At 46.3% G+C, this 7,936-nt stretch overlaps 1 pseudogene; it reads right to left on the bottom strand.

Annotated features, from left to right (window-relative positions):
- On the bottom strand, positions 4,014-7,172 carry LOC109227641 (annotated as a pseudogene).

The following is a 7,936-nucleotide window of genomic DNA, read 5'->3' as shown; positions in this document are numbered from 1 at the left end:
GAGAATCACTGATTTCATGGAAATCAAAAAAGCAGCCAACTGTGAGCAGGAGTTCTGCTGAAGCAGAATATAGAAGTATGGCAGCAGTAACTTCAGAGTTGGTTTGGCTAATAGGCTTGCTGAAGGAGCTGGGATTGACTATAAAGGAGCCAGTGATGCTGCACTGTGATAGCAAAGCAGCTATGCAAATTGCGGCCAACCCAGTCTACCATGAGATAACGAAACACATAGAGATTGACTGTCACTTTGTGAGAGAAAAAATCAAAGAAGGGTTGAATAGACCTCAATACATTTCCACTAAGGAGAAGCTCGCAGATGTGATGACTAAAGGGTTAGGAGCTGAGCAACATAGAGTTCTAATATCCAAGCTAGGATTGTTCAATGTTTTCTCACCCTCCAGCTTGAGGGGGAGTGTGAAATTGCCAAATTAACTGTTAGTTAGTGATTAGGACTAATGTGGAAATAGTGAAACTTAAGGGTGTTATTTGGTGGTATTTGAAGTAATAACCAACTCAGTCAACAAAATGACTAAGTCAGTTATTACTGTGCTCAACCGAAATTAAGAGAGCTAAGAGCTCATTTTCTTCTCTCTTCTCTTTCTTCCATGAAATCAAAGATCTGTTGCTGAATTGTCCTTGCATGTTGTAATTCAGTCATAGTTCGATTAATTCAGTGCAAATTAACACCCACAATGTGTAAATCCTGGATCCGCCTCTGTTAACCCCCTAATCTCAAAGAGTAGAAGTTTTTAACTAGCAAAATGTAATTCAACAACAACAACAATGATAAAAATAATAATTACCTCTCAATATATTGGAAGCAAGTTGATGTCAATTTATTAAATATTTGCATCATATTTGAATATTAGGTTCTAATCATCTCAGTAGGATAAATTTTGTCTTTAAAATATTTGAATCACAATTTAGTGAACTAGGTTAACGGGACATAATTTAAAGAGGCTCATCTACAAATGCCTTAGTCTGTCACGACCCAGATTTCCCACCATCGGGAGTCGTGATGGCGCCTACTAACGGAGCTAGGCAAGCCAACTTAATTAATAAATTCCTTAAACACATGTTCCCTTTTAACAATTAACGGCATTAAATAAAGGTGAAGGAATTAAAATCATAAGCGGAAGACTTAAATGTAGATAGACGATCAATAATACAGAAGTTCCATCACATATATCTCTACCCCGGAACTGGAGTCACATACTCACGAACATCTAAGGAGTACTACATACAAAGTCTGAAAGAAACATAATATGTTTATCTCGGGTACAATGAGATGTCATCCAAATGTAAAGATAGAAGGGAGACACCGGGCCTGCGGACGCCTGCAAGCTACCTCGGGTCTCTCTGGACTGAAGGTTTGCCCCCGTGCTACTGCTGCTGCTGCTGCTCAATACCTGGACCTGTGCAAAAATGCACAGAATGTAGCATCAGCACAACCGACCCCATGTGCTGGTAAGTGCCTAGCCTAAACCCGGCGAAGTAGTGACGAGGCTAGACTGGACCTCACATAAACCTGTGCAATTATAAATATACAGCAGAAATCGAAGTACAAAACAACTAACAGTATGGGAGGGAAAACATGCTGTGGGGAGATAACAACATTAACAGTAAATCCAAAGTAATCAATCTAGGTGCAATTTAAAATTTAAGGCGAACAATAAACTATTACCAACACTAAACACATTTGCATTAATAGCTATTGTGGCGCGCAACCCGATCCTAATACATTTCAACACTGTTGCGGCGTGCAACCCGATCCACAATTATCACTGTTGCGGCGTGCAACCCGATCCACAATTAATATTGTTGCAGCGTGCAACCCGATCCACAATTATCACTGTTGCAGCGTACAACCCGATCCATAATTATCACTGTTGCGGCGTGCAACCCGATCCACAATTATCATTGTTGCGGCGTGCAACCCGATCCACATATAACATTGTTGCGGCGCACAACCCGATCCGTAATATACACCTCTCAACCTTGCCCAAACAACAGTCACAAATAAAGGGCAAGGGAGTAAACAAGTATTTGGAAGGATATCCCAACAAGGGTACACAAACAACCAATAACAACCATGCAAGAGTAAATCGTTATTTCTCTTTTTCTCTCATTTTCATATCCTAACTCTCATTAGCACTCGTGTCAAGCTCTAAGGCATTTCTCAATTCACATACCCTCACCGTTTGTATTTCAGACCGAGCCAATGCTCCACGAAGTTCTACAATCACAATATCTTTCACAAGGTGTTTACCAAGCATCGAAGCCATCAATGACATGGAAGGCATAACAATATCCAAACAACTCACATATAAGGACTCACGGTCATGCTCGACCCCAATGTATAGGAACTCGTCACCATGCCTATACATCGTACTCGATCATTTAGCAATTAGCAAACAAGACTCGACTCATATTCCCTCAAGCTAGGGTTAAACCAAACACTTACCTCAACTTTCGCGGCCAATACAATCCTCCACAACCGCTTTCCCTCTCGAATTCGGCTCCAACTCGACCAAATCTATGCAATAAGGACTTCATGTTATCAATATGTGCTAAACAATTTAAACCCCATGACAAATTATGGTTTTTTTCATCAATTTACCCCAAAAGGTCAAAAATTCCCCCGGGCCCACATGGTCAAAACCCGAGGTTCGAACCAAAACCCGTTTACCCATTCCCCCATGAACTCAAATATGTAAGTTATTTTGGAAACGGACCCCGAATTGAGGTCCAAAACCCCCAATAAAGAAAACCTAGGTTCTACCCTAAATTCCCAAGTTCGCCATTAAAATCTTTGTTTTGAAGTTGAAATTATGTTTAAGGATGTTAAGGAGTAAAGAAAATCAGTTAGAAAATACTTACCAATCGTTTTGAAGAAGTGGAATCGTTCGGAAAATCACCTCTTATGTTTTGGATTTTGAAAAAGTAAAAAATGACTGAAAATCCCGACTTTATATACTGTGCTGAAGACTGGCGCGGACCGCACAAAAATGCACCGCGGCCGCGCCGAGGAAGGGAAGAAAATGACTCTCTGAACCTACCCAGCGCGGACCGCACTGTTTTGGTGCGCGGCCGGGCTGGTCGACCTAGACTTCAGTGGCCCTCTGAACCTAGCCACGCGGACCGCGCAGAGATGTACCGCGGCTGCGCGGCTTCCAGCGCGGACCGCGCAGAAATGACCGCGGCCGCGCTGGGGCCTGCAACCCCTGAACCTGCAACCATCTGCTATCTTTTTCTGGCCTAAGACCTCCCGGGACCTACTCAAAACTCACCCGAGCCCTCGAGGCTCCAAACCGAACATACATATAAGCTCAAAAACATCCCACGGACTCATTCGTGCGATCAAATCGCCCAAACAACATCATAATCATCAAATTAGGCCTCAAGACCCAGGATTTCCTTCCAATTTTCATAAAACATCAAGTTTAGAGTTTTTAGTCCAAAACACGTCAAACGACGTCCAAATTCAACCAAACTTTACAGAAATTACTTAAGCCGTATATAAGACTTGTACCGGGCGTCGGAACCAAAATACGAGCCCGATACCACAGTCTTTTGATCAAATAACACTTTCAAATTCTTTAATTAATTTCAGAAAACAATTTCACATAACAATTTATTTCTCGGACTTGGGACCTCGGAATTTGATTCCGGGCACACCCCCAAGTCTCGTATTTTCCTACGGACCCTCAGGGACTGTCGAATCACGAGTTCGGGTCCGTTTGCCCAAAACGTTGACCGAAGTCAAACTTAATCAATTAAAACATAAGAATTTATTATTTTTCTCACAAATTCATATTTAAATGTTCCGGCTACGCGCCCGGACTGCGCACACAAACTCGAGGCAACCCCAAAGTGAGGTTTTTACGGCCTCAGAAATACAGAGAGAATAGGAATACAGGTGATGACCCCTGTGGATCGTCACATTCTCCACCTCTAAAACAACCGTTCGTCCTCGAACGGACAAAAGAAAGGAGTACCTGAGTCGGGGAAAAGATAGGGATAACGGCTCCGCATATCTGACTCGGACTCCCAGGTCGATGCCTCAGGAGGCTGACCTCTCCACTGAACACGAACAGAAGGAAAACTCTTGGATCTCAACTGACGAATCTGCCGGTCCCGAATAGCTACCGGCTCCTCCTCATAGGATAAGTCCTTACAACTGGACAGAACTGAAATCTAACACGTGGGCAGGATCGCCGTGATACTTCCGAAGCATGGATACATGGAAAACTGGATGCACGGCTGATAAGTTGGGAGGCAACGCAAGTCTATAAGCCACCTCTCCCACTCGATCAAGAATCTCAAACGGGCCAATGTACCTAGGGCTAAGCTTGCCCTTCTTCCCAAATCTCATCACACCCTTCATAGGCGACACTCAGAGCAATACCCGCTCACCAACCATGAAAGCTACATCTCGAACCTTACGGTCTGCATAATTCTTCTGCCTAGACTGAGATGAACGAAGCCTCTCCTGAATGATCTTGACCTTGTCCAAGGCCTCCTAAACCAACTCCGTACCTATCAACCGAGCCTCTCCCGGCTCAAACCATCCAACCGGAGACCGACATCGCCTACCATATAACGTCTCATAAGGAGCCATCTGGATGCTCGACTGGTAGTTGTTGTTGTAAGCAAACTCCGCCAAAGGCAAGAACTGATCCCACGAACCTCCAAAATCAATAACATAAGCTCGGAGCATATCCTCCAAAATCTGAATAGTTCGCTCGGACTGACCGTCCGTCTGGGGATGAAATGTGGTACTCAAATCTACCCTGGTGCCCAACTCCCGTTGAACTGCTCTCCAGAAGCGTGAGGTAAACTGCGTACCCCGATCCAAAATGATAGACACGGGCACACCATGAAGGCGAACAACCTCCCGAATATAGATCTCAGCGAACCTCTCTGAAGAATAGGAGACTGGCACAGGAATGAAATGCGCTGACTTGGTCAGCCTATCAACAATAACCCATATCGCATCAAACTTCTTCCGGGTCAACGGAAGTCCAGTAACAAAGTCCATATTAATCCGCTCCCATTTCCACTCGGGAAGCTCAATCCTCTGATGTAAACCACCAGGCCTCTGATGCTCGTACTTAACCTGTTGACAATTCAAACAACGAGCCACATATGCTATGATATCCTTCTTCATCCTACGCCACCAATAATGCTGCCGCAAGTCCTGATACATCTTCGCGGCGCCCGAGTGGATGGAGTACCTGGAGCTATGGGCCTCCTCTAAAATCAACTCTCGGATCCCATCGACATTGGGCACACAAACTCGCCCCTGCAATCTCAAAACACCATCATCATCTAAGGTAACCTGCTTGGCACCTCCTCGCTGCACCGTGTCTCTAAGGACACATAAATGGGGATCATCAAACTGCCGATCACGGATACGCTCCAATAACGAAGAACGAGCAACCGTGCAAGCTAACACACGACTGGGCTCAGAAACATCCAGTCTCACGAACTGATTGGCTAAAGCCTGAACGTCCAAAGCAAGCGGCCTCTGACTGACTGGAATATAAGCAAGACTGCCCATACTGGCTGACTTCCTACTCAAAGCGTCGGCCACCACATTGGCCTTCCCCGGATGATATAAAATAGTGACATCATAATCCTTCAACAACTCCAACCACCTCCTCTGCCTCAAATTCAACTCCTTCTGCTTGAACAAGTACTGAAGACTCTTGTGGTCAGTGAACACCTCACATGCCACGCCATACAAATAGTGCCTCCAAATCTTCAAGGCGTGGACAATAGCCGCCAACTCTAAATCATGCACTGGATAGTTTTTCTCATGAATCTTCAACTGCCTCGAAGCATAGGCTATGACCTTGCCATCCTGCATCAATACTGCACCAAGTCCAATACGGGAAGCATCACAATAGACGGTATAAGGCCCAGATCCCGTGGGCAAGACCAACACCGGTGTTGTAGTCAGGGCTGTCTTGAGCTTCTGAAAGCTCGCCTCACACTCCTCCGACCATCTGAACTGGGCACCCTTCTGGGTCAACCTGGTCATCGGGGCTGCAATAGATGAAAACCCCTCCACAAATCGACGGTAGTAGCCTGCTAACCCCAAGAAACTCCGAATCTCCGTCGCTGATGCTGGTCTAGGCCAATTCTTGATTGCCTCTATCTTCTTCGGATCCACCTGAATACCCTCAGCTGATACGACGTGACCTAGAAATGCTATTGAACTCAGCCAGAACTCACACTTGGAGAACTTGGCATATAACTGACTATCCCTCAGAGTCTGAAGAACCGCTCTAAGGTGCTGCTCGTGCTCCTCCTGGCTGCGGGAGTACACCAAAATATCATCAATAAAGACTATCACGAACATGTCCAAATATGGCCTGAACACTCGGTTCATCAACTCCATGAATGCTGCTGGGGCATTGGTCAACCCAAACGACATGACCAAGAACTCGTAATGCCCGTACTGAGTACGGAAAGCTGTCTTAGGGACATCGGATGCCCTAATCCTCAACTGGTGGTAACCAGATCTCAAGTCAATCTTGGAAAATACCCTGGCACCCTGAAGCTGGTCGAACAAATCATCAATTCTCGGCAGGGGATACTTATTCTTAATTGTTACCTTGTTCAATTGCCGGTAATCTATACACATCCGCATCGAACCATCCTTCTTCTTGATGAATAACACTGGTGCGCCCCAAGGCGAAACACTGGGTCTAATGAAACCCTTAACTAACAGATCCTGCAATTGGTCCTTTAACTCTTTCAGCTCCGGCGGGGCCATACGATATGGCGGAATAGAAATAGGCTGGGTGCCTGGAGCAAAATCAATAAGAAATCGATATCTCTATCGGGTGGCATACCAGGCAGGTCCAAAGGAAAAACATCGGGAAACTCCCGGACAATAGGCACAGAATCTATGGGAGGGACCTCAGCACTGGAATCACGAACATAGGCCAAATAGGTCAGACACCCCTTCTCGACCATACGTCGAGCCTTTACGTACGATATGGCACTACGGGTAGAATGACCTGGAGTCCCTCTCCACTCTAAGCGAGGCATACCCGGTAAGGCTAAAGTCACGGTCTTGGCATGGCAGTCCAAGATAGCGTGATAGGGTGATAACCAATCCATACCCAGAATGATATCAAAGTCAACCATATCTAAGAGCAACAAGTCTACACGGGTCTCAAGACCCCCAATCACTACAACACACGAACGATGGACTCGGTCGACCACGATAGAGTTACCCACCGATGTAGACACATATACCGGAATACCCAAGGCATCACTAGGCATGACCAAGAATGGTGCGAAATAAGATAAGACATATGAATACGTAGATCCTGGATCAAATAGTACTGAAGCATCTCGATCACAAACCTAAACCGTACCTGTAATCACCGCATCTGAGGCCTCTGCCTCGGGCCTAGCCTGGAGTGCATAGCAACGGGGCTGGGCCCCACCACCCTGAACTGAATCCCTAGGTCGATCTGCTGCTAGCTGACCTCCGCCCTTGGCGGTCTGAGCTCCACCTCTATGGCCTCTACCTCCACCTCTATGGCCTCTACCTCCACCTCTATGGCCTCTACCTCCACCCCTGGCTGGCTGTGGAGCATCTGGTGCCTGAATCATAGGACGGGAACCCTGCTGCTGCGACTGAGTACCCCTCAATCTCGGGCAAGCTCTCCTGACGTGACAATACTCACCACACTCATAACACCCCTCTGAACGTTGTGGCTGGCCCTGGCGACCTGAATGACCTCCGCGGAAACTCTTAAGTGGCGGTGCGCTGATGGGAGCTGACGGTACACTGAGGGTCTGCTGATCAGAATAATGCCCACGGTAACCACGATCACCTGCGGCACCCTGAGAGACCTGGAGGGCTGACTGGAAAGGCCTGGAGGGCTGACCCCTATCATAAGAATCCCTGCCTC

This window comes from Nicotiana attenuata, chromosome 6 (assembly GCF_001879085.1).
Source record: "Nicotiana attenuata strain UT chromosome 6, NIATTr2, whole genome shotgun sequence".
NCBI lineage: Eukaryota > Viridiplantae > Streptophyta > Magnoliopsida > Solanales > Solanaceae > Nicotiana > Nicotiana attenuata.
The sequence above is the reverse complement of the archived record's forward strand: the minus strand, read 5'-3'. Positions and strand labels throughout refer to the sequence as shown.